Raw genomic sequence first — 25,406 nt, 5'->3', positions numbered from 1 at the left:
AGATACCCTACCCTTCAACCTCACCAGTCTCCAGTAACTCACCTCGGCCCAGTGACCCATCAGATGGAAGATGCTTTAAGTGTAATGAACTGGGACATATCAAGGCCAACTGTCCAAAGAACACCATGCGAGTGCAATTCATTACACCACCATCACACCAAAGATCCCCAGGCCCGGATGCCTCTCAAATACCCTTGGAGCGAAGGGAAAATTTGAGAGTGGGCGGAAAGAAGGTTACTGCGTGGAGAGACACGGGGGCACAAGTGTCAGCTATCCACCAATCCTTCGTTGACCCCAAATTCATCAACCCAAAGGCCAAAGTTACAATTTACCCCTTCATGTCACAAGCTGTAGACTTGCCTACAGCTCAACTGCCTGTCCAGTACAAAGGCTGGTCAGGAATGTGGACTTTTGCAGTCTATGACAATTATTCTATCCCCATGCTACTGGGGGAAGACTTGGCCAACCAGGTGAGGCGGGCCAAGAGAGTGGGAATGGTTACACGTAGCCAAACCAGGCAAGCTTCCAGACCCATTCCTGTTCCTGAACCGTCCACAGAGGCCCCGTCTGTGTTACCAGAGACCCAGACAGAGGTAGTGGACCCGGATTCCATGCCTACCACTGAAACAGCCACAGCATCTCCAGTCCCAGGCCCGGAACTGGAACAGCAACCAGCACCAGCAAGTGCAACCACATCTTCAACCTCAATGCCAGAGGGCGCCAGCGAGCCAGAACTGGCAGAAGCAAAAGACAGCCATACCCAAAAGGCTCAGCCAGAGCCTGAAATACCCTCAGGTGCACCAGCGGAGAGCGGTTCACCAGCAACGGAAACAACCCCATCACCTACATCGCTTCCAGAGGGACCAAGCCCAAGTCCACAGTCTGAGGAAGAACTGGTGACCCCAGCCTCAAGGGAACAGTTCCAGACTGAGCAGGAAGCGGATGACAGCCTTCAGAAAGCTTGGGCGGCGGCACGGAGCACCCCACCGCCTCTCAGCTCTTCTAATCAATCCCGGTTTGTTATAGACCAAGGACTTTTATACAAGGAAATTCTTTCTGGTGGACACCGGGAAGAATGGCAGCCGCAAAAAACAGTTGGTGGTTCCAACTAAGTACCGGGGGAAGCTCTTAAGCTTAGCCCATGATCATCCCAGTGGCCATGCTGGGGTGAACAGAACCAAAGACCGGTTGGGGAAGTCCTTCCACTGGGAGGGGATGGGCAAGGACGTTGCCAAGTATGTCCGGTCTTGTGAGGTATGCCAAAGAGTGGGAAAGCCTCAAGACCAGGTCAAGGCCCCTCTCCAGCCACTCCCCATAATTGAGGTCCCATTTCAGCGAGTAGCTGTGGATATTCTGGGCCCTTTCCCAAAAAAGACGCCCAGAGGAAAGCAGTACGTACTGACTTTAGTGGACTTTGCTACCCGATGGCCGGAAGCAGTAGCTCTAGGCAACACCCGGGCTAACACTGTGTGCCTGGCCTTAACAGACATCTTTGCCAGGGTAGGTTGGCCCTCCGACATCCTTACAGATTCAGGGTCTAATTTCCTGGCAGGGACCATGGAAAAACTGTGGGAAACTCATGGGGTGAATCACTTGGTTGCCACCCCGTACCACCATCAAACCAATGGCCTGGTGGAAAGGTTCAATGGAACTTTGGGGGCCATGATACGAAAATTCATCAACGAATTCTCCAATAATTGGGACCTAGTGTTGCAGCAGTTGCTGTTTGCCTACAGGGCTGTACCACATCCCAGTTTAGGGTTTTCACCATTTGAACTTGTGTATGGTCACGAGGTTAAGGGGCCATTACAGTTGGTGAAGCAGCAATGGGAGGGGTTTACGCCTTCTCCAGGAACTAACATTCTGGACTTTGTAAGCAATCTGCAAAGCACCCTCCGACACTCTTTAGCCCTTGCTAGAGAGAATCTAAAGGATGCTCAGGAAGAGCAAAAGGCCTGGTATGACAGACATGCCAGAGAACGTTCTTTCAAGGTAGGAGACCAGGTTATGGTCTTGAAGGCGCAACAGGCCCATAAGATGGAAGCATCATGGGAAGGGCCATTCACGGTCCAAGAGCGCCTGGGAGCTGTAAACTACCTCATAGCATTTCCCAATTCCTCACTAAAGCCTAAAGTGTACCATGTTAATTCTCTCAAGCCTTTCTATTCCAGAGACTTACAGGTTTGTCAGTTTACAGTCCAGGGAGATGATGCTGAGTGGCCTGACGGTGTCTACTACGACGGAAAAAAAGACAGTGGCGTGGAAGAGGTGAACCTCTCAACCACCCTGGAACGTTTGCAGCGGCAACAAATCAAGGAGCTGTGCACTAGCTTTGCCCCATTGTTCTCAGCCACCCCAGGACGGACTGAACGGTCATACCACTCCATTGATACAGGTAATGCTCACCCAATCAGAACCCCACCCTACCGGGTGTCTCCTCATGCCCAAGCTGCTATAGAACGGGAGATCCAGAACATGCTACAGATGGGTATAATCCGCCCATCTACCAGTGCATGGGCATCTCCAGTGGTTCTGGTACCCAAACCAGATGGGGAAATACACTTTTGCGTGGACTACCGTAAGCTAAATGCTGTAACTCGTCCGGACAACTATCCAATGCCACGCACTGATGAGCTATTGGAAAAGTTGGGACGTGCCCAGTTCATCTCTACAATAGACTTAACCAAGGGGTACTGGCAAGTACCGCTAGATGAACCTGCCAAGGAGAGGTCAGCATTCGTCACCCATGCGGGGGTGTATGAATTCAATGTCCTTCCTTTCGGCCTTCGAAATGCACCCGCCACCTTCCAGAGGCTGGTAGATGGTCTACTAGCTGGACTGGGAGAATTTGCAGTTGCCTACCTCGATGATGTGGCCATTTTTTCAGACTCCTGGCCCGAACACCTACTACACCTGGAAAAGGTCTTTGAGCGCATCAGGCAGGCAGGACTAACTGTTAAGGCCAAAAAGTGTCAAATAGGCCAAAACAGAGTGACTTACCTGGGGCACCAGGTGGGTCGAGGAACCATAAACCCCCTACAGGCCAAGGTGGATGCTATCCAAAAGTGGCCTGTCCCAAAGTCAAAGAAGCAGGTCCAATCCTTCTTAGGCTTGGCCGGATACTACAGGCGATTTGTACCACACTACAGCCAAATCGCTGCCCCATTGACTGACCTGACCAAAAAGACCCAGCCAAATGCCGTTAAGTGGACTGATGAGTGTCAAAAGGCCTTTACCCAACTTAAGGCAACGCTCATGTCTGACCCTGTGCTCAGGGCCCCGGACTTTGACAAGCCATTCCTAGTAACCACAGATGCATCTGAGCGTGGTATAGGAGCAGTGCTCATGCAGAAAGCAACAGATCACAACTTCCATCCTGTCGTGTTTCTCAGTAAGAAACTGTCTGAGAGGGAAAGTCACTGGTCAGTCAGTGAAAAGGAATGCTATGCCATTGTGTATGCCCTGGAAAAGCTACGCCCATATGTTTGGGGACGGCGGTTCCAACTACAAACTGACCATGCTGCACTAAAGTGGCTTCATAGTGCCAAGGGGAACAACAAGAAACTTCTTCGTTGGAGTTTAGCTCTCCAAGATTTTGATTTTGAAATTCAACACATCACAGGAGCTTCTAACAAAGTAGCTGATGCACTCTCCCGTGAGAGTTTCCCAGAATTCAGTAGTTAAAAAGTGTTCTTAAAATGTAGAAGTCTGTTAGTTATATACTTAGGAGTATATGTAAAGGTCTATGTGTTGTATTAATCTGTTTATTTTCAAGTTCTAGAAGGAAATCGCCGCCAGTGAGCTTCCCCACTGTCTGCAATTTGGGGGGCGTGTCATAAACAGATAGCTAAGGGTTAATGTCTCTTTCACCTGAAGCACCTGACCAGAGGACCAATCAGGAAACCGGATTTTTTCAACTTTGGGTGGAGGGAATTGAGTGTCTGAGTCTTTTGTCTTTTGTCTGCCTGCCTGCTTTCTCTGAGCTTTGGAGAAGTAGTTCTACTTTCTAGTCTTCTGTTTCTAAGTGTAAGGACAAAGAAATCAGATAGTAAGTTATATGGTTTCTTTTCTTTGGTATTTGTATGAATATAAGTGCTGGAGTGCTTTGATTTGTATTCTTTTTGAATAAGGCTGTTTATTCAATATTCTTTTAAGCAATTGACCCTGTGTTGTATCATCTTAATACAGAGAGAACATTTGTACTTATTTTTCTTTCTTTTTATATAAAGCTTTCTTTTAAGACCTGTTGGAGTTTTTCTTTACTTCAGGGAAATTGAGTCTGTACTCACCAGGGAATTGGTGGGAGGAAGAAATCAAGGGGAGATTTGTGTGTTGGATCGCTAGCCTAATTTTGCATTCCCTCTGGGGAAATAGGAAAGTACTTTTGTTTCCAGGATTGGGAACGGAGAGGGGGAGTCCCTCTGTGTAGTTTCACAGAGCTTGTGTCTGTGTATCTCTCCGGGAGCACCTGGAGGGGGGAAGGGAAAAAGGATTATTTCCCTTGGTTGTGAGACTCAAGGGATTTGGGTCTTGGGGTCCCCAGGGAAGGTTTTTCAGAGGGACCAGAGTGCCCCAAAACACTTTAATTTTTTGGGTGGTGGCAGCAGGTACCAGGTCCAAGCAGGTAACTAAGCTTGGAGGATTTCATGCTAACCCCCATATTTTGGACGCTAAGGTCCAAATCTGGGACTAAGGTTATTACACCACAAAGTTATGGAACAGGGTTAAAAATAGGTGATTAACATTAAGAAAGTGAAAAAGACAGGGGAAGAACATAGCAGAGATCTGAGAAGAGTTGCCCTGTCCCCAGGAGAGGTAACTTGATCAATTATCTTTCTTGCCTTATCTGTTTTTACATGTTTATGTAATTCATAGGTGATAATAGCATATTCTTAAAAATGAAAATAAAGGCTAAAAGAAACATCTAAGCCTAAATTGAAGTGAATCTTGTTTTTCACCCAACATTCTTCTAAGGAGAGAATAATGAATGAAAATTCAAAAAGGTAAAATTTACCAAAGAGACCTCAACACCAGATACAATATCATAATTTACCTCTGAGTGGCTGTGAACTCTTACAGTTTTGACATAATGTGAAATGTTGGCAGGTGACATAATATAATATGGCAGAGTATAAATGATGAAACATGTCATTGGATATAAAGCTAAGATTTATAGCCCTTCAAATGTGTTTATGTTTCAGAGAAGCATTCCCATTCCAGTAACATTGTCACTGAAAGATACATATTTCCCTTTACTCTTGTGAATCATCAGTAATTGTATCATTTCCAAATCTGCTCCTGCTCCTTAGGTTTTAAGTGTGCAACTTTTGTGTGTGTGTGTTTGTGTTAAATTGTCATTCTCTGATTCTAGTTTTCCGTTTTCCCTTAATAACAAAAAAAGTAGTGTACTACAGTAAACGCTGAATACAGTTGAAATAGAACTAGCTTAAGTTCTAGTGATTTATGGTAGGGTTTTTTTAAGGGTCTTTCCACATTCTCTACGTGGGGTTGATTATATTCATGCTCATGCACTAATATACTCTTTCACCTTTACACCGTACATATACTGTACTGATTGTGTGCTTTCTTACTTTGGGTGCATGCTAACCAAGTTAACCAGACATTTGAAATTATCTTGGTGTGTTTTACGTATCCCACATTATTTCTAATAGTCCAAACTTTGCTTATTTTAGCTAGAAATCAATGGCAGTTGTTCTCAACCAGGGGATTGTGTACCCCTGAGGGTATGCAGAGGTCATCAGGGGGAATATAAACTAATCTAGATTTTTGCCTATTTTTACAACAGGCTACATTAAAAGCACTAGCAAAGTCAGTGCAAACTAAAATTTCAGACAGAAAAGTTGTATATACTGCTCTGTAAACTATATACTGAAATGTAAGTACAATATTTATATTCCAATTGATTTATTTTATAATTATATGGTAAAAATGAGAAAGTAAGCAATTTCTCAATGCTGTGACACTTTTGTATTTTTTTATGTCTGATTTTGTAAGCAAAGAGTTTTTAAATGAGTTATAACTTAGGGGTATGCAAGACAAATCAGACTCCTGAAAGGGGTACACTAATCTGGAAAGGTTGAGAGCCACTGTTCTATGGCATTCTACAGCAGGGATCGGCAACCTTTGGCATACTGCCTGCAAGGGTAAGCTCTGTGGTGGGCCGGGCTGGGCCAGTTTGTTTACCTTCAATGTCCTCAGGTTTTGCCAATAGCAGCTCCCATTGGAGTTCAGTTCAGCACTCCATTCAGTTCACCACTCCAGGCCAATAGGGGCTGCGGAAAGCAGCGGTCAGCACATCCCTCAGCACACGCTGCTTCCCACAGCCCCCATTGGCCTGGAATAGTGAACCGTGGCCAGTGGGAGCTGCAATCAGCTGAACCTGTGGATGTGGCAGATAAACAAACCAGCCCAGCCCACCAGGGGCTTACCCTGATGGGCCGCATGCCAAAGGTTGCCAATCCCTGTTCTACGATATCATGCTATTTCAAATTGAGGGTTTTTCCCTACATCCTACTGAATACATGCTCCTCCACCAAACTAGAATGTGTAAGAATGAAAATCCTTTCTGAATACATGCTCCTCCACAAAACTAGAATGTGTAAGAATGAAAATCCTTTCTGCAGTTTTGGCTACATTATTGAATAACTTTGAGCTATCAGATCAAGTTAATTAGAAGAAGCATGACCAGATGCTGTCCACCCTGGTAAATCTATTTTCCTTCTGAGCTTTTTTTGACATTTCTTTAGGGATTTGGTCTTCCCTAAGCAAACTCTCAAGGACTTAGAGAAAACACATATATGAAGTCTCAATACTGGAACATCCTAATTTTGCTGCATTCTAAAAGTCAACAAATCTGGAATACACAACCAGTTGACTTTTTATGGGGATGTTTTTGAGAGCATATTAGTTGTATTACTGTAGTAATATGTTGAGCCTCACCCAACATTTCATCCACTTTGTGCATCATGTATACATCAGACTTGGAAATGGCATTGATTTTTCTAAAATCATTACAAAGCCGAGTGGTGTGATCCAGCTTGGATACCAAATTATTAGGACTCCTGTGATCACTGTGCAATTCCTCTATATATCCCCAAGCATCCCCAGATTTGGAGTTCCTGTTGTACCATTTGATGCATTTTCCTGGGCATAGGACAAGGCATTTTTCTAACTAGGTGCCCCAGCTCTGGATATGATGGTAAGCTGCGTGAGTTTGCCTTGGCAAAGCTGAAAACGCTGTAGAGAAAAGAGGCCACCAGATGCTGCATCTGGGCATTTTGCTCTGTATGGAGCATGGGGACTTCTCACTGTTACTTCACAGAGCACGTGCCAATGAGCCAAAGTTTAGATTCTGCTGTACTAGGGAACAATAAGAGCACGCAGTTTTGGGGCTTAAACACCTGGAGGCCAATTCCCCTATTACAGGCACATTCTTGGAACCGCAGGGCATTAAGCAGATTCACTTTTGCCAAGGTGCCCAAGACCTGTAGCCTTTTTGCAGAATTTAAGGACACATTGTACCACAGTCTCTGTCCTGGGACCTGGTTCCCCTCTATCTCTTGCAGTAGGTATAAAATTCCCAAGAGTTTCCTCCAATACAAGAGGGGTAAATAACTGGGGAATCTCCCACACTAAAAGTAGGTGGGAGCAGCTGGTCCCTTAGGCAAGGGTTTGTGGCAACACATTTTTGTATCACTTGGTTTCAAAGTTTAATGAAACTCTCCACCAGATCATCTGTCTGGAAATGATATGCAATGATGCCATTGTCCAAATCTTTCATCACCCATGATGTTAAGTTGGTCTCCTGGTTTGTTAAGATCTGCGGTGGCATCTCTTTCATAGTAAAAATCTTAATCAATTCTGTAGAAGTGACTTCAGAATTTATTGAACTTACAAAAGCGTCTGGGTACTTTACGGCATAATCTGTTACCAGAATATATTTATACCCCACTTCACTGTTTTTGAGAGGCTTAACCAGTCCATCTCTATTTACTCAAAGGTGGTGCCCATCAATGGGAGATGGACTAAAGGAGTCTTTGAATACTCCTTGAAAGCAACTAGCTGGCACTCTGGGCATGAGGCACTGAAGTAAAATCTTTATACACTCCTGTCATAAACAGATAGCTAAGGGTTAATGTCTCTTTCACCTGAAGCACCTGACCAGAGGACCAATCAGAAAACCGGATTTTTTCAACTTTGGGTGGAGGGAATTTTGTGTCTGAGGTCTTTGTTTTCTGTCTGCCTGTTTTCTCTGAGCTTTGGAGAAGTAGTTTCTGCTTTCTAATCTTCTGTTTCTAAGTGTAAGGACAAAGAGATCAGATAGTAAGTTATATGGTTTCTTTTCTTTGGTATTTGCATGAATATAAGTGCTGGAGTGCTTTGATTTGTATTCTTTTTGAATAAGGCTGTTTATTCATATTTCTTTTAAGCAATTAACCCTGTATTTTGTCACCTTAATACAGAGAGACCATTTGTATGTATTTTTCTTTCTTTTTTATATAAAGCTTTCTTTTTAAAACCTGTTAAAGTTTTCTTTACTGGGAAATTTCAGGGAAATTGAGTCTGTACTCACCAGGGAATTGGTGGGAGGAAGAAATCAGGGGGAGATCTGTGTGTGTTGGATTTGCTAGCCTGATTTGGCATTCCCTCTGGGTGAAGAGGAAAGTGCTTTTGTTTCCAGGACTGGGAACGGAGAGGGGGAGTCACTCTGTTTGGATTCACAGAGCTTGTGTCTGTGTATCTCTCCAGGAGCACCTGGAGGGGGGAAGGGAAAAAGGATTATTTCCCTTTGTTGTGAGACTCAAGGGATTTGGGTCTTGGGGTCCCCAGGGAAGGTTTTTCAGGGGGACCAGAGTGCCCCAAAACACTCTAATTTTTTGGGTGGTGGCAGCAAGTACCAGGTCCAAGCTGGTAACTAAGCTTGGAGGTTTTCATGCTAACCCCCATATTTTGGACGCTAAGGTCCAAATCTGGGACTAAAGTTATGATATGAGTGGCAGCGGTTACGGGATAGACAAAATCCAGAAGCCAGTAGGAATATTATTTTTTTCTCTTCTCTGCTAAGGGCTTTTTAGCAGAGAGAAACAGTTTGGGTTTAAAAGAGAAATTTTTTTTCTGCTCTCTCTGGCAGTTTGTGGCTTACATGTTAAGCAAGAAGCCATTACCAGACTGTTAAGGGTCTTTTGTCACACAATAGCCCTCCCATTAGGAGGCAAGTACCAGCACTATATACATGCAAATAAAGTGGTTTTTCTGGTTTCCTTTCATTGAACATTAGCTAGAGAGTGAAAGGGAAAAAAGCATTGTTGCTAGGCAGACCCCAGGAGGCAACAGAGCCTACAGTTCAGAAGATAAACACCGGAGGGCACCCCAACACAAGAAAACAGAAACCATGTCTACCAAGACAAAAATGGAGGCCGAAGAATAAATCAAAGAAGCTGAACACAGGCGACAACTGGAAAAAAGACAAAAAGAGGTGGAGCTGAAAGAAAAGGAAGAAAGCATCAAACTGGCAGCCTACCAAAGAGAACAGGCAGCCAAAGAGGCAGCACACAAAAGAAAACTAGAAGAAGAAGAGGCAGCCCACAGAAGACAGATAGAACTCCAGAGGGAAACTCACCAACAGGCCATGGAATTAGAAAAGGCTAAGCAACAGACTCCAGCCAATCCTAACAACCCATCACCAATTATTGCTCCACAGCACAGGAAATTTCCCACCTACAAGGCAGGTGATGACACCGAGGCCTTCTTGGAAAATTTTGAAAGAGCCTGTCTTGGGTACAGCATCCCCGAAGACCAGTACATGGTAGAATTGAAGCCACAGCTCAGTGGACCTTTAGCAGAGGTGGCAGCTGAAATGCCTAAGCAGCAAATGAACGACTATAAACTTTTTCAAACCAAGGCCAGATACAGAATGGGGATAACCCCAGATCATGCCCGTCGGCACTTCAGAACCCAAAAGTGGAAACCAGATGTGTCATTTCCCAAACACGCCTACTACGTTGCAAAAAATTATGAGGCCTGGATATCAGGACACAATGTTAAAACCTTGGAAGAACTGCACCTCCTCATACAAATGGAGCAGTTCTTGGATGGTGTTCCTGAAGACATCACACGGTACATACAAGATGGAAAACCCAAAGATCTCGCTGAGGCGGGGGAGATTGGAGCCAGATGGATGGAAGTGGCAGAAAGCAAGAAAGCTACTGTCAAGGGGAACGAATACCCCAGGGGGCACACCGACCATAAACCCTACAACCGAGGACAGCCAAAGACCCCGCATACCACCCAAGTAAAGCTACAGACACCCTACTCTTCCACCTCACCAGTCTCCAGTAACTCACCTCGGCCCAGTGACCCATCAGATGGAAGATGCTTTAAGTGTAATGAACTGGGACATATCAAGGCCAACTGTCCAAAGAACACCATGCGAGTGCAATTCATTACACCACCATCACACCAAAGATCCCCAGGCCCAGATGCCTCTCAAATACCTTTGGAGCGAAGGGAAAATTTGAGAGTGGGTGGAAAGAACGTTACTGCGTGGAGAGACACGGGGGCACAAGTGTCAGCTATCCACCAATCCTTCGTTGATCCCAAATTCATCAACCCAAAGGCCAAAGTTACAATTTACCCCTTCATGTCACAAGCTGTAGACTTGCCTACAGCTCAACTGCCTGTCCAGTATAAAGGCTGGTCAGGAATGTGGACTTTTGCAGTCTATGACAATTATCCTATCCCCATGCTACTGGGAGAAGACTTGGCCAACCAGGTGAAGCGGGCCAAGAGAGTGGGAATGGTTACACGTAGCCAAACTAGGCAAGCTTCCAGACCCATTCCTGTTCCTGAGCCGTCCACAGAGGCCCCGTCTGTGTTACCAGAGACCCAGACAGAAGTAGTGGATCCAGATTCCATGCCAACCACTGAAACAGCCACAGCACCTCCAGTCCCAGGCCCGGAACTGGAACAGCAACCAGCACCAGCAATTGCAACCCCATCTTCAAACTCAACGCCAGAGGGCGCCAGCGAGCCAGAACTGGCAGAAGCAACAGACAGCCATACCCAAAAGGCTCAGCCAGAGCCTGAAATAACCTCAGGTGCACCAGCGGAGAGCGGTTCACCAGCAACGGAAACAACCCCATCACCTACATTACTTCCAGAGGGACCAAGCCCAAGTCCACAGTCTGAGGAAGAACTGGTGACCCCAGCCTCAAGGGAACAGTTCCAGACTGAGCAGGAAGCAGATGACAGCCTTCAGAAAGCTTGGGCGGCGGCACGGAGCACCCCACCACCTCTCAGCTCTTCTAATCGATCCCGGTTTGTTATAGACCAAGGACTTTTATACAAGGAAATTCTTTCTGGTGGACACCGGGAAGAATGGCAGCCGCAAAAACAGTTGGTGGTTCCAACGAAGTACCGCGGGAAGCTCTTAAGCTTAGCCCATGATCATCCCAGTGGCCATGCTGGGGTGAACAGAACCAAGGACCGGTTGGGGAAGTCCTTCCACTGGGAGGGGATGGGCAAGGACGTTGCCAACTATGTCCGGTCTTGTGAGGTATGCCAAAGAGTGGGAAAGCCTCAAGACCAGGTCAAGGCCCCTCTCCAGCCACTCCCCATAATTGAGGTCCCATTTCAGCGAGTAGCTGTGGATATTCTGGGTCCTTTCCCAAAAAAGACACCCAGAGGAAAGCAGTACGTACTGACTTTAGTGGACTTTGCTACCCGATGGCCGGAAGCAGTAGCTTTAGGCAACACCAGGGCTAAAACTGTGTGCCTGGCCCTCACAGACATCTTTGCCAGAGTAGGTTGGCCCTCCGACATCCTTATAGATTCAGGGTCTAATTTCCTGGTGGGGCCCATGGAAAAACTGTGGGAAACTCATGGGGTGAATCACTTGGTTGCCACCCCGTACCACCATCAAACCAATGGCCTGGTGGAAAGGTTTAATGGAACTTTGGGGGCCATGATATGCAAATTCATCAACGAATTCTCCAATAATTGGGACCTAGTGTTGCAGCAGTTGCTGTTTGCCTACAGGGCTGTACCACATCCCAGTTTAGGGTTTTCACCATTTGAGCTTGTGTATGGTCACGAGGTTAAGGGGCCATTACAGTTGGTGAAGCAGCAATGGGAGGGGTTTACGCCTTCTCCAGGAACTAACATTCTGGACTTTGTAAGCAACCTACAAAGCACCCTCCGACACTCTTTAGCCCTTGCTAGAGAGAACCTAAAGGATGCTCAGGAAGAGCAAAAGGCCTGGTATGACAGACATGCCAGAGAACGTTCCTTCAAGGTAGGAGACCAGGTTATGGTCTTGAAGGCGCAACAGGCCCATAAGATGGAAGCATCATGGGAAGGGCCATTCACGGTCCAAGAGCGCCTGGGAACTGTAAACTACTTCATAGTATTTCCCAATTCCTCACTAAAGCCTAAAGTGTACCATGTTAATTCTCTGAAGCCTTTCTATTCCAGAGACTTACAGGTTTGTCAGTTTACAGTCCAGGGAGATGATGCTGAGTGGCCTGACGGTGTCTACTACGACGGAAAAAAAGACGGTGGCATGGAAGAGGTGAACCTCTCAACCACCCTGGAACGTCTGCAGCGGCGACAAATCAAGGAGCTGTGCACTAGCTTCGCCCCATTGTTCTTAGCCACCCCAGGAAGGACTGAACGGGCATACCAGTCCATTGATACAGGTAATGCTCACCCAATCAGAACCCCACCCTACTGGGTGTCTCCTCATGCCCAAGCTGCTATAAAACGGGAGATCCAGAACATGCTACAGATGGGTATAATCCGCTCATCTACCAGTGCATGGGCATCTCCAGTGGTTCTGGTACCCAAACCAGATGGGGAAATACGCTTTTGCGTGGACTACCGTAAGCTAAATGCGGTAACTCGTCCGGACAACTATCCAATGCCACGCACCGATGAGCTTTTGGAGAAGTTGGGACGTGCCCAGTTCATCTCTACAATAGACTTAACCAAGGGGTACTGGCAAGTACCACTAGATGAACCTGCCAAGGAAAGGTCAGCATTCGTCTCCCATGCGTGGGTGTATGAATTCAATGTCCTTTCTTTCGGCCTTCGAAATGCACCCGCCACCTTCCAGAGGCTGGTAGATGGTCTACTAGCTGGACTGGGAGAATTTGCAGTTGCCTACCTCGATGATGTGGCCATTTTTTCAGACTCCTGGCCCGAACACCTACTACACCTGGAAAAGGTCTTTGAGCGCATCAGGCAGGCCGGACTAACTGTTAAGGCCAAAAAGTGTCAAATAGGCCAGAACAGAGTGACTTACCTGGGGCACCAGGTGGGTCGAGGAACCATAAACCCCCTACAGGCCAAGGTGGATGCTATCCAAAAGTGGCCTGTCCCACGGTCCAAAAAGCAGGTCCAATCCTTCTAAGGCTTGGCCGGATACTACAGGCGATTTGTACCACACTACAACCAAATCGCTGCCCCACTGACCGACCTGACCAAAAAGACCCAGCCAAATGCAGTTAAGTGGACAGATGAGTGTCAAGAGGCCTTTACCCAACTTAAGGCAACGCTCATGTCTGACCCTGTACTCAGGGCCCCGGACTTTGACAAGCCATTCCTAGTAACCACGGATGCATCTGAGCGTGGTATAAGGGCAGTGCTCATGCAGGAAGCAACAGATCACAACTTCCATCCTGTCGTGTTTCTCAGCAAGAAACTGTCTGAGAGGGAAAGTCACTGGTCAGTCAGTGAAAAGGAATGCTATGCCATTGTGTACGCCCTGGAAAAGCTACGCCCATATGTTTGGGGACGGCGGTTCCAACTACAAACTGACCATGCTGCACTAAAGTGGCTTCATACTGCCAAGGGGAACAACAAGAAACTTCTTCGTTGGAGTTTAGCTCTCCAAGATTTTGATTTTGAAATTCAACACATCACAGGAGCTTCTAACAAAGTTGCTGATGCACTCTCCCGTGAGAGTTTCCCAGAATTCAGTAGTTAAAAAGTGTTCTTAAAATGTAGAAGTCTGTTAGTTATATACTTAGTAGTATATGTAAAGGTGCATGTGTTGTAGTAATCTGTTTATTTTAAAGTTCTAGAAGGAAATCGCCGCCAGTGAGCTTCCCCACTGTCTGCAATTTGAGGGGCGTGTCATAAACAGATAGCTAAGGGTTAATGTCTCTTTCACCTGAAGCACCTGACCAGAGGACCAATCAGGAAACCGGATTTTTTCAACTTTGGGTGGAGGGAATTTTGAGTCTGAGGTCTTTGTTTTCTGTCTGCCTGTTTTCTCTGAGCTTTGGAGAAGTAGTTTCTGCTTTCTAATCTTCTGTTTCTAAGTGTAAGGACAAAGAGATCAGATAGTAAGTTATATGGTTTCTTTTCTTTGGTATTTGCATGAATATAAGTGCTGGAGTGCTTTGATTTATATTCTTTTTGAATAAGGCTGTTTATTCATATTTCTTTTAAGCAATTAACCCTGTATTTTGTCACCTTAATACAGAGAGACCATTTGTATGTATTTTTCTTTCTTTTTTATATAAAGCTTTCTTTTTAAAACCTGTTAAAGTTTTCTTTACTGGGAAATTTCAGGGAAATTGAGTCTGTACTCACCAGGGAATTGGTGGGAGGAAGAAATCAGGGGGAGATCTGTGTGTGTTGGATTTGCTAGCCTGATTTGGCATTCCCTCTGGGTGAAGAGGAAAGTGCTTTTGTTTCCAGGACTGGGAACGGAGAGGGGGAGTCACTCTGTTTGGATTCACAGAGCTTGTGTCTGTGTATCTCTCCAGGAGCACCTGGAGGGGGGAAGGGAAAAAGGATTATTTCCCTTTGTTGTGAGACTCAAGGGATTTGGGTCTTGGGGTCCCCAGGGAAGGTTTTTCAGGGGGACCAGAGTGCCCCAAAGCACTCTAATTTTTTGGGTGGTGGCAGCAAGTACCAGGTCCAAGCTGGTAACTAAGCTTGGAGGTTTTCATGCTAACCCCCATATTTTGGACACTAAGGTCCAAATCTGGGACTAAAGTTATGATAACTCCTGGTCAGTGGAAGCAGCCCAGGATTTAGGCACAGGTCTTCTCTTTGCGCAGATGTCCCACAAAAGGCATTAGCCAACTGCACAACTTCATGATGATATGGCCATCTAATTAGGAACTGCATCCAGACCTCTCCCATCACTCGTTTGTTCTTTTTCTAGGCTGTAAAACCACCGCATATGGAATTCAAACTTTGGATATTGACTCGCCTGTTGAAGGTCCCCACTACTTCCCCATTCACTACAGCCACTGATCATAGTCTCGACTCAGGATTTTGTCTCCCTGTTGTTACCTTGATAAAGTTTGAGAACCTCATCAAAATACCCACATCTTGTAGAGGGGCTGCTGCTGACTCCTCGCTGAGAGCAAAGATTGAGGGAGAATTCTCTTGTCTGGAATCTCCTTCTCCTTGGTCCATTTCCCCTCCTAAACATACAAGACCCATTGGGTTCAACACCGCCCTTGCCCAGGATATCTTGGATCTGAGTACAAGAAGTTCTTCAGGTCCTGAAAACCTTTTCAATATGTCCCCAAATGCCCCTACCATTCCCTACTTGAGGATGTGCGAGGGTGGAGGTAGTCCCTCTACTGGGATGCAGTGTGCTCTCCAACAGTCAGATGGAGCTGCATGTGGCTTAATGTCCTCAAGCATGCACTCCAAAGGGGATGTGACATCTACTAAATTGTCTCTGACTAGGTTTGGCCACACCCTTCTACCTCAGTTCCATTTATTGTGATGGGGACAGTCAGTTTGAGAGGAGTGTGAGGCTCTTCCTGCTTGCTTGGTTTTCTGCCAGCCAGGCCTGTCCATAGCCGGACTCCTGCAAACAGTGCCAGATATACCAAATATGCTGTAGTAGCTGTTGTTGAGTGGCTAGCTCCTGAACCAGTTGTACCTGCTCCACCAATCCATTTAACTTGTGTTCGAGGTCTATGATGGTGGGAGACTGCTAACTTCTCACTTCTCTGCTTGAGTTTGACTGATGTCCTGATTTGCTCCCTTCTTCAGGGACTAGATCAATTTCTTGCATTCTCCACCATGTGTAAGCATGTGACTCAGTGGCCACCATGTCCCCTGTGACTAGGCATGTCATAGCAGGCTCTACTCCTTTAGCACCTCCTGTTGAAAGTCATTCCATCCCTATGATAGCTTGCTTTTTTTTGCTACTCAGCCCTCAGCCAGGTCATTTTAATCCTGCCACTTCAGATAAACCCGAGTTTAACATGTCACTAGTCTGGCATTATCACATTGATGATTAAGCCTCACTTCATGCTTTTGGATCTGCCAGACTTTGGCTCCACAGTCATCATGCCCCCTCCTTATGGGATCTGGTAAGGGAACACAGCCCAGGACTCTGTATGAAAAGTCAATGAGGTCTGTTTGTTTAGGCCCTTTCTGTATCCCCCCACAGATTTCTACCATGGTATGCAGATAAGCCTTTCTCACAGTCTTTTCTCTGGGTGACTAGTCCATGGGACCCAAACCAAAGAAGTTCAAACTCATTGAGGAACAAAAGAAACAAAAAAGGTTCTGCACCAGGCCTATCTGACCCTAGGATGATCTGACACTTAGGCATCTCTAGTTAAGCTCTAGTTCCAATGGATCCTTCCTTCCAAGAAACTTCAAGGCAGATGCCAATTAGACTCTAGTCCAACCTGGTCAGACCTTCCCTCCTTTGCAACTCCCAGGCAGCCTCTGTTGAGGCTCTGGCCCCCATTCAGAATCTCCTTTCTAAGGCTAGCTCGACAGTTCTATTCCTTCTCCCAGTCAGCCTCCATTGATCTGGGATTTTACTGTTTTATCTCCTCTCTCCAGGATTGACACCTGCTGCAGCTGTACTAGGGTGAGGTTGATTGCATCCACAGGCTCTCCTTAACCATAGCAGGCCTTGTGTGATACACACCATCACAATCAACTTGTTGTTCTCTCTCTGCAAATGGCATAGTCCACCGCCCTTTATCCACCAACACAACAATTGTCAAAAATATTGTCACCAATCACTTGTCAAATGTACTCTTTTTTATGTAGAAATTAAAGGCAAGGATAGTTGCTCTATAGAAATTTGTTAAAGTTTAAAAAAAAAAGCTGTCTGAAGGAATAGGGGTGATCATGAGGTCTTAGAATGACTTTCTGAGGCATTTCAAATGTTTATTTTGTCATTGCCTAGAAGGAACTACCTCTTTACAGGGCTATATTGTCCTTTCCTTTGCTAATTCATAGCTTCTACAGCTGACATGGATTTGTTTCACTGTGCATTGCAAAATACACACATTTCTTGAAGAATTTTCTTCTGAGGTGTTGTTGAGCCAGTAGTGCATATGTGTAACCAATTTTCTGCAACAAACCCAATGATTTGACCATTCCCTGTGATAGACATGCAAAAAACATTCTCAAACACAAGAACCTGCCCTCCGAAAAAGGGACATGCCTCACTCTTCTCCAGAACCCTTCTTGTAAATGCACTGAAGCAACACATTGGCTTTAGCAATATGCCCAAGAAAATCCAAGTGTTCTTCCATGGCATATGTCATAACTATAAAGGGAAGGGTAACAATATACAATACTATAAAATCCCTCCTGGCCAGAGGCATCAAAATCCTTTTACCTGTAAAGGGTTAAGCTCAGGTAACCTGGCTGACACCTGATCCAAAGGACCGATAAGGAGACAAGAAATTTTCAAATCTGGGGGAGGGGGAGAGAGGCTTTTGTTTGTGCTCTTTGTTTTGGTGGTTTTCAGTCTTGGGACTAAGAGGGACTGGACATCAACACATGTTCTCCAAATCTTTCTGAACAAGTCTCTCATATTTCAAACTTGTAAGTAACAGCCAGGCAAGGCGAGTTAGTTTATCTTTGTTTTCTCTTTACCTTTGCTAGAGGGAAGTTTATCCCTGTTTTGTTGTAACTTTGAAACTAAGGCTAGAGGGGGTTCCTCTGGGCTCTTTGAATCTGATTACCCTGTAAAATTATTTTCCATTCTGATTTTACAGAGATGATTTTTACATTTTCTTTTTAATAAAATCCTTCTTTTAAGAACCTGACTGATTTTTCCATTGTCCAAAGACCCAGGGGTCTTTTATCACTTTGTAACCAATTGTTTCGGATATTATTCTCAAGCCTCCTCAGGAAAGGGGGTGTAAGGGCTTAGGGGGATATTTTGGGGGAAGAGGAACTCCAAGTGGTTCTTTCCCTGTTTTTTGTTAAATCACTTGGTGGTGGCAGCATACCCGGTTTTAACCTAAACTGGTAGAAATAAGCTTAGGGGGCTTTCATGCTGGTCCCCACATCTGTACCCTACAGTTCAGAGTGGGGAAGGAACCCGGAGAGCATATGATCAGAAGCAATAGATCTAGAAGATGATTCATGTTACAAAGAGAGGAAATGTTATTTGGCATGAAAAGACAAGGCCAGATCACCACCCTTAACTAGAGAGGTAACTAGTTGCTGTTGGAGAGTGGGGTGGAGTGGAATGGGGTGGGGAAATGGCAGAGCTGTGGAGACAGCCAGCCTTTCTTTCTGAATGAGTTAGGAAACAACTGTGTACAAATGGTCCATTCTATATTGGAATGCCCAGTTTATTACAGTTCATATGAAATGAAATACTATATATAATTATTGAATTTTGAAATTCTGAATGGAGTTTAGTTCTGATATGAGACACTTTAATTCAAAATGTTAAACATATGTAGCATGCTTCATATAGTTTATCTCTGAAAAGCCTTGGGGATTCTGTTTTGGTTCTACTTATTCAGTTGTTCCACTTAAAAAGGATATAGAAACAAGCAGCATACACAGCACTTTGGATTTCAGAATCAATCAATAATTTATCAGTAAAGAAGATATTTAGATTAAATATAGCTTAGTTCAGATTTTGTTTAGGCAAACACTTTTATTCTTTAACACCTCAGGAAACTAACCAAATTCACCATAAACAAAATCTGTGTACTTTTCCATTTTACACCTTCTTTCTCTAAGACCAAATATTTAACAACCAAAATCCTGATTCATTTGATGTCCTAGGTACCTATGTCAAATAGATGTAAAGCCTTACAAAGTTGTCATGAAAATTTACCAGCCCAGGTGCAGAATTTACTCACACATCCTGTTGTATGGTGATGAGGATAATGCAAAAATACCTGATGATATTTTAGTCATCTGTCAATAAAAAAAATAAAAATGTCATGCAAGCAAAACTAAGAATGCATTCACTGTGGCTTTCTTTGTTTTAATGGCATATTTAATGTAAACTATATCCTAAATGTTTTGGAGAATTAAAAATAGTGAAGGGATAAAGAAGTTTAGTGCCATAAAACAGGAATTTAAAGGAAGACTGTGTTAGATGGAGAGGAGATGCTAGAGAGAAATCTTTTATATCAAGAATGAGGAGACTGAGTGAAGGAATAGAATATAGAAATAGAGCTGTGAGCATTCCTCAGGAGGGCCCCTTCTATCCTCTTTAAAGTACCATTAACCAGAGTTGCATAAAAAGACATGAGTACAACACTAAGAGCTGCAGGTGCTAGATCCTCAACTTTGCATTGCTTCTTAGAAGTCAATCGAGCAAAACCAAATTGCACCAGCTGATGACCTGGTTCCTAAAATGCGCTGCTAATAGCCTATTTAATTAAAAAAAAATCATTGGCTTCAGCAAATAACCTCCACCAGTACTCAGCTAGGAGGGGCTGCAGAGGTTTTTCATCCTTATTGCATAATGAAAGGCATATTTCAGATACAAGGGTTTGGGATAGGGTGACCCTATGCCTCGTTTTGGCCAGAATAGTCCCTTTTAAAAGCCCTGCCCCAGATGTCCTGACTTTGTCCAGTTTTCTCTTGCCAACTTTGGGTGTGGTGAGGAGGCATGTGGGGTTGAGGGGAGGAGGCAGGATTCTGGCAACCAGCAACAGCCTGTGCAGGGGGAATCAGCAGAGTTCCAGTGACCAGCAATAGCTTTGCACAGGTGAGAGAAAGGGGGTGGTCCTCAGACAAGTGCCTTGAGCCAGCCTCATGGGGTGAGGGAGAGGAGGAGGTGAGCTCAGGCGAGTGGCTGAGGATGTTCCATTTTCCCTTTGGGAAATGTGGTCACCCAAGTTTGGCCCAATGTATCATTTTTATATCTTTGCTGTTTTTCTTACAATAATTTGTGACCCCATATAGGATTGCTTATATACTCTTTCTTCTTGTTCATGAATGTTCTGCACCTGTGTGATGGACATGGATTTGTTCTGTAATAATTTATGAATACTGTATATTGACCTGGTTACTGGGATGCTTAATGTATAGATTTAATATAATAATGGTCTGTAAGGAAAAAGCAGGAAAGAAACAAGGTCTCCAGAAAAGCCACCACATAGAAAAAGCTCCAAAGAGTCTGGCTTGACCTTCTTCTGAGTCCACTAAACTGTTTTTTGACCACAGGGCCAAAAGACCAGGAATTGACAGGAATAAATGAACTATGGCTGGATAAAATAAGACTCTCTTTCCTGAAGGCAAGCAGTCATTAGAGAGTTGTTTGATGAAAACAGACAGCCACCTGTTGGGGTGTATGAAAAAGCCAGGCCATCATGTTATGACTTTAGGTAACATAGACATATATGTTGATTGTGTGTTGTTTTAAAACCCATTTTGTCTAATGCTTTGTTCTACTGCAAAAAAAAAAAACCACAATCCTTTCTTTTTTCTTTTTTTTTTTTTAAGGAAGCTATCTGGTCACTACATTCAGAGGAAGAACCACAGATGCTGAACCCAGTCCGATATATTGGATAAGCACAGTTGATACTCAAAGTGTTGTAGCCCAGGACCTGGTCTGAGAGTGGGAGAATCACCTGATTCCACCTTATGAGAGGTAAAGGCATATGAGGTAAAAGCCTGACACCTGATGGAGTGCACTCAGAGACCAGAGGTGCAGCTAGACCTGCAGCTGTGACAGCCACTATTAAGGACATCTAACTGCAGATAAGCCTGTCTTCAATGTTTAGTTTGTTGAAGTATTGTCAGATTGCAATTTATATTAAGATAGAGGAGGGCAGTATTACCACTTGCCTAAAAGTAGCAGCTCATCTAGATTTACAGTTTGTTTTATTTTTGTTTCGTCTTTCTTTTTTTTATTACTTTTAGTGAGTTTGAATGGCAATGTAAGCAAACAATTTCTCCACTCTCTATTATATTGACCTAAAGAGGAAAAAAGTGAGAGACATTATTGGGATGATAAATTGTCTGTAAATTGTGGAAAACTTTTTATAAGTGGAGAGTCATGAATTTAGTATAAGATATAGATTATCCTAAAATTTTTCATTATACTCCATTCCTAGCCATAACTTAAATAAAAAGCATTGATTTCTGTAAGTTCTCAAGCAATGCTTCTGATGTCTTTATAATATTTTCCTATTGAAATAATGTGAGGTACCAATACACACAGATTTTTTTTCAGCCAGTTAAAAGATGCATATAATTTTGCTGGTTAGCTCTCCAGCTGAAATAGCCAGCTAAATTTCACTCTGATATAAATCTTAGTCCTATCTTTCGGAGGGCCCTATGGGAGCAGAACGAATGTAGTAAAGTGGAATGTTATGAAGAGGGTGCATGTATGCTGAATGGTGCAAAGCTTGGTTCTATGGAGACTCTTGTGCAGTGATGGTAAAGGAGCTGTGATAAGTCAGAGAACAGTATTGAAGCAGAAGTTTTGCTGTTTCATGGGTCTCTGGTCCTCCATACCCCGTGATGATGAGTGGACATGCTAGGACCACAGAGGATACACTAGCTAAAATTAGGGAACATTGTTAACAATTTTGTCCCTAAACATATATTCTTGTATATATTCCTATAGATGGGACTTCTGTTTTAAAGCCCACAGCATTAATTCCTTGATGAAATTCTTATATGTTTTATATCCAACATTAAATAAGAAACACTTCCTTTAAATAGGATCTTTCTTGAGAAGTTTGCTTCTCTCTCAGCGCTAGTGTTTGAAAAAAACACATTGGAACACATTGTTTCAAATTTTCTGGTTGATGTCCTGTGGCACTACGTGTCATTTTATGTCAGGCTGCCTAGTAAAAAATAAAATAGCTGGTAGTTTGAGTTCATTGGCCCATCACAACAAATGTATGTTGACTATATTTGGGGTGAGTGAAGCTGTACATTAAACAGATGACGTGGGGATGTCAGTCAATTAGTCAAAGCAATGCTGATGTAAGGTTTGAACAACTAACCTCAGAAACAGCTTGAAACATAATGAAACAGCCTCAGAAATTACTTATTGTTATTGTTAACTAGAATCTCAATAAACCTATTGTGCTTGTGATTAAACCATCAACATTTGCAACTTGTCTCTTGACACTGGAATCTGAAATAGCATAGGTTTCCCCACCCTACCCCCAACATTTAGAATAGAAAATCATTTGTAGATGCTGACTTCTTCACAGTGAGCACTGTGTACACCATGAAGAATTAATAACTACACTTAGCTCTTAGCCCTGGACCTAGAAGCACTTACCAAAGGCTGTTACTATCACTATATCCATTTTACAGATAGGAAACCTGAGACATAGAGATCAAATGACTTGTCCAAGGTCATCTAGCCACCCAGTGGTATAGTTGGGAACTGAACACAGATCTCCTAATTCAGTGCAGAAGACACTAAGCCACACTGTTTCACTTAATTAAGAATAAATGGTACAGCCGTCTGATGCTATATTGAAACTGGCCTCTAAATATATGCCTCCCTTAAAGGCAAAAGAGTGCTATTCAGGTGCAGGGTTGTCCTCATGCAGATCTCATTTCACGGCCATAAACGTGAGGAGCTGCTCAGTAGCAGTGGGGCATGCATGCCAAAAAGTTTTATGAATGCCTTTTCTTTTGGTGCTAGTGGGGCTTTGAAAATTGGGCCCAGATAAATGATTCATACAGGCATAGGTGTGGAAATGTGTATCTGGCTCAAGAATTGAATTTATCATACAAACTGTGATATCTCAGCTAAATCTGTGAGTCTTAAAGGTTGCTGGTGTTTTTTTAACATTAAGGTTAAAATAATTTGTGCAAAATTTCTGAGGCTTATCTGCAAAAATCTAATGGCTACTGAAAATCAGCATGGAACTATGCATAAATGGTTGCATGCTAACACTGCAAATAGTACAAATTTACAATTGTACTGTGAAGTTTATAGCCCTTTTCACAGTTATTGTCCTGTAGACATTTTAAAGAAATCACTGACCTACAAAAAGGAATGATAAAAATACACTTTTTTTTCTTAAGCAAAAGGGCACCACTATAAGAGTCAATCATAAAAGAAGCTTCAACAATTAAAACAAACAAAAAGTTACCACTGGATTGTCTTTGGAGGTAGTCCGGTCTAACATTTACTGCACATAACTAGAAGCCAGGAAACCTGGATTTTAGCATTGATGTTCCTGACCATAAGGCCTTGGAAAAGTTATTTAAACATATTGTGCCTAAGTTTCCACATCTTAAACTTACTCCACGTATACACCTCTACCTCAATATAACACTGTCCTCGGGAGCCAAAAACTGGCCTTTAAATAACAGAGTTTCAGTGAAATGAGCTTGGATAATAGTGCTTTAGTTTTTCTTTGTTTTTTCTCTCTCTCCATCCCCCTCCCCCTGAACTCAAACTGATGCATATGCAGTCATGCAAGCTTTTTTTTAAAAGCAAGTCAGTGTGTAAAGAATTAGCCAGCCAGCTAACAATTTGGCCCTAAATAGGCTCTTCAACAATGTATTCTGGATGTATTATCTGGGCAATTTTTGTGTTTGAAAAATCACTGTGGAAAAATTGTAGTGACAGTAAAGCAGTTGAATAGAGTTGACCAAAGTCCGATGTGGGTGCTGGCATTCCTGATTGTGAGGTGGATAGAAACAGGACACAGCAGCAGCTATGGGTGATGTCATAAAATTTTACAAGACTGGAATTTCTGAAAAGGGAGTTGAAATCAACAATGGGAAACAATAGTCTTGGCCAGGGATCGGCAACCTTTGGCCCGCGGCCCACCAAGATAAGCACTCTGGCGGGCCGGGCCAGTTTGTTTACCTGCCATGTCCCAGGTTGAGGCTGATCGCAGCTCCCACTTGCTGCAGTTCACCACTCCAGGCTAATGGGCTTGGCACGAAGTGGCAGCCAGCACATACCTCGGCTCACGCTGCTTCCCGCAGCCCCCATTGGCCTGGGACGGCAAACTGCAGCCAGTGGGAGCTGCGATCAGCCGAACCTGCAGACATGGCTGGTAAACAAACCGGCCTTACCCGCCAGCAGGCTTACCCTAGGAGACCATGTGCCAAAGGTTGCCGATCCCTGGTCTTGGCCATATTAAGTACATGTTGCAGTGGTCATAAACATTTATCATCCCTCAAGTTTAGTCAGTGGATCTTGTGATTAAACTGAAGTAGTTATTTAATATACAAAAGTGTATATGAAAAAGACATTATGCAATTTGAATTAGAAATAATTTTCCATAGAACAATAGTAGTAAAACTGTTTTACATAAAGGTGTGGCAAAGTACCTAAACTTATGTGACTATACACATAAGTATCATAAGCAGAAATTGTCATTAAATCTCTTTTATGTATAAGATATGATTGAAACTACATTAAACTGCCTTCAACAGCAGAAACTCAAAGCTCATTTAAGTCATATGGAACTTTCCGTCATGGAATCTTTATTGGTGCAGTAAAATAGCACATAAGTCATTCTAAGTAATAAGGATCAACCCTGTTCCTATTCACATATAAGTTATCACTAACTTTTCAAAGCAAAACTGAAAGATGAGGAAAGACTAAATTTAATATTTCCCCTCTATGTCAGGAATACTCAAAGTAGGTTGAATTATCTGTTGCAAACTTTTTAATTAATAATGACGCATTTTGTTATGGTAGTGGCCAAAGAACTCAAGCAGGATCACAGATGAAGATATGAATGAGGCTTTTATTTAGTTAATGAACTAAAGTTTCCTCCAATTTTATTAAATAGATTGATTAACAATATTTGCAAATATATTGTATTCCGTGGGTTTTTCACAAATTGCTTGCAGTGAGTGCAGCCAGAAGTGCTCCCCCATTTGATCTTTTGAGTGCAGTTTGCATAGTTTCCTGTTATGCTGCTACAAAGCCACAAGCAGCAGAAGTCCCCAGTGATGTTAGATGCTTGCTTAAAGCTACATTGCTCTATATTACCTATTGTATTCATGCTGATGAATATATAATCAATCAATGTAAGGAATGAGTGAGACAGTGTGAGTGATGGCCAATGGCAAAACAAAGAAACCAATATAATTTTTTATGGAACCATGGTCTTATCATGGTGAAGGTATAAATTTTGAGACAGGTGGCCAGGTCAAGGTTACAAACAAGGAAATGTAACAGC

The 25,406-nt window shown here is 43.6% G+C and overlaps 1 protein-coding gene across 1 annotated transcript in view; it reads left to right on the top strand.

Annotated features, from left to right (window-relative positions):
* LOC127043643 (uncharacterized) overlaps nucleotides 1-25,406 on the top strand; it is a 1,006,231-nt gene that overhangs the window by 669,600 nt on the left and 311,225 nt on the right. The gene's annotated exons all lie outside the window — the stretch shown is intronic.

The sequence above is a fragment of the Gopherus flavomarginatus genome, chromosome 1 (genome assembly GCF_025201925.1).
Source record: "Gopherus flavomarginatus isolate rGopFla2 chromosome 1, rGopFla2.mat.asm, whole genome shotgun sequence".
Taxonomy (NCBI): domain Eukaryota; kingdom Metazoa; phylum Chordata; order Testudines; family Testudinidae; genus Gopherus; species Gopherus flavomarginatus.
This window is presented reverse-complemented; position numbering and strand designations above follow the sequence as displayed.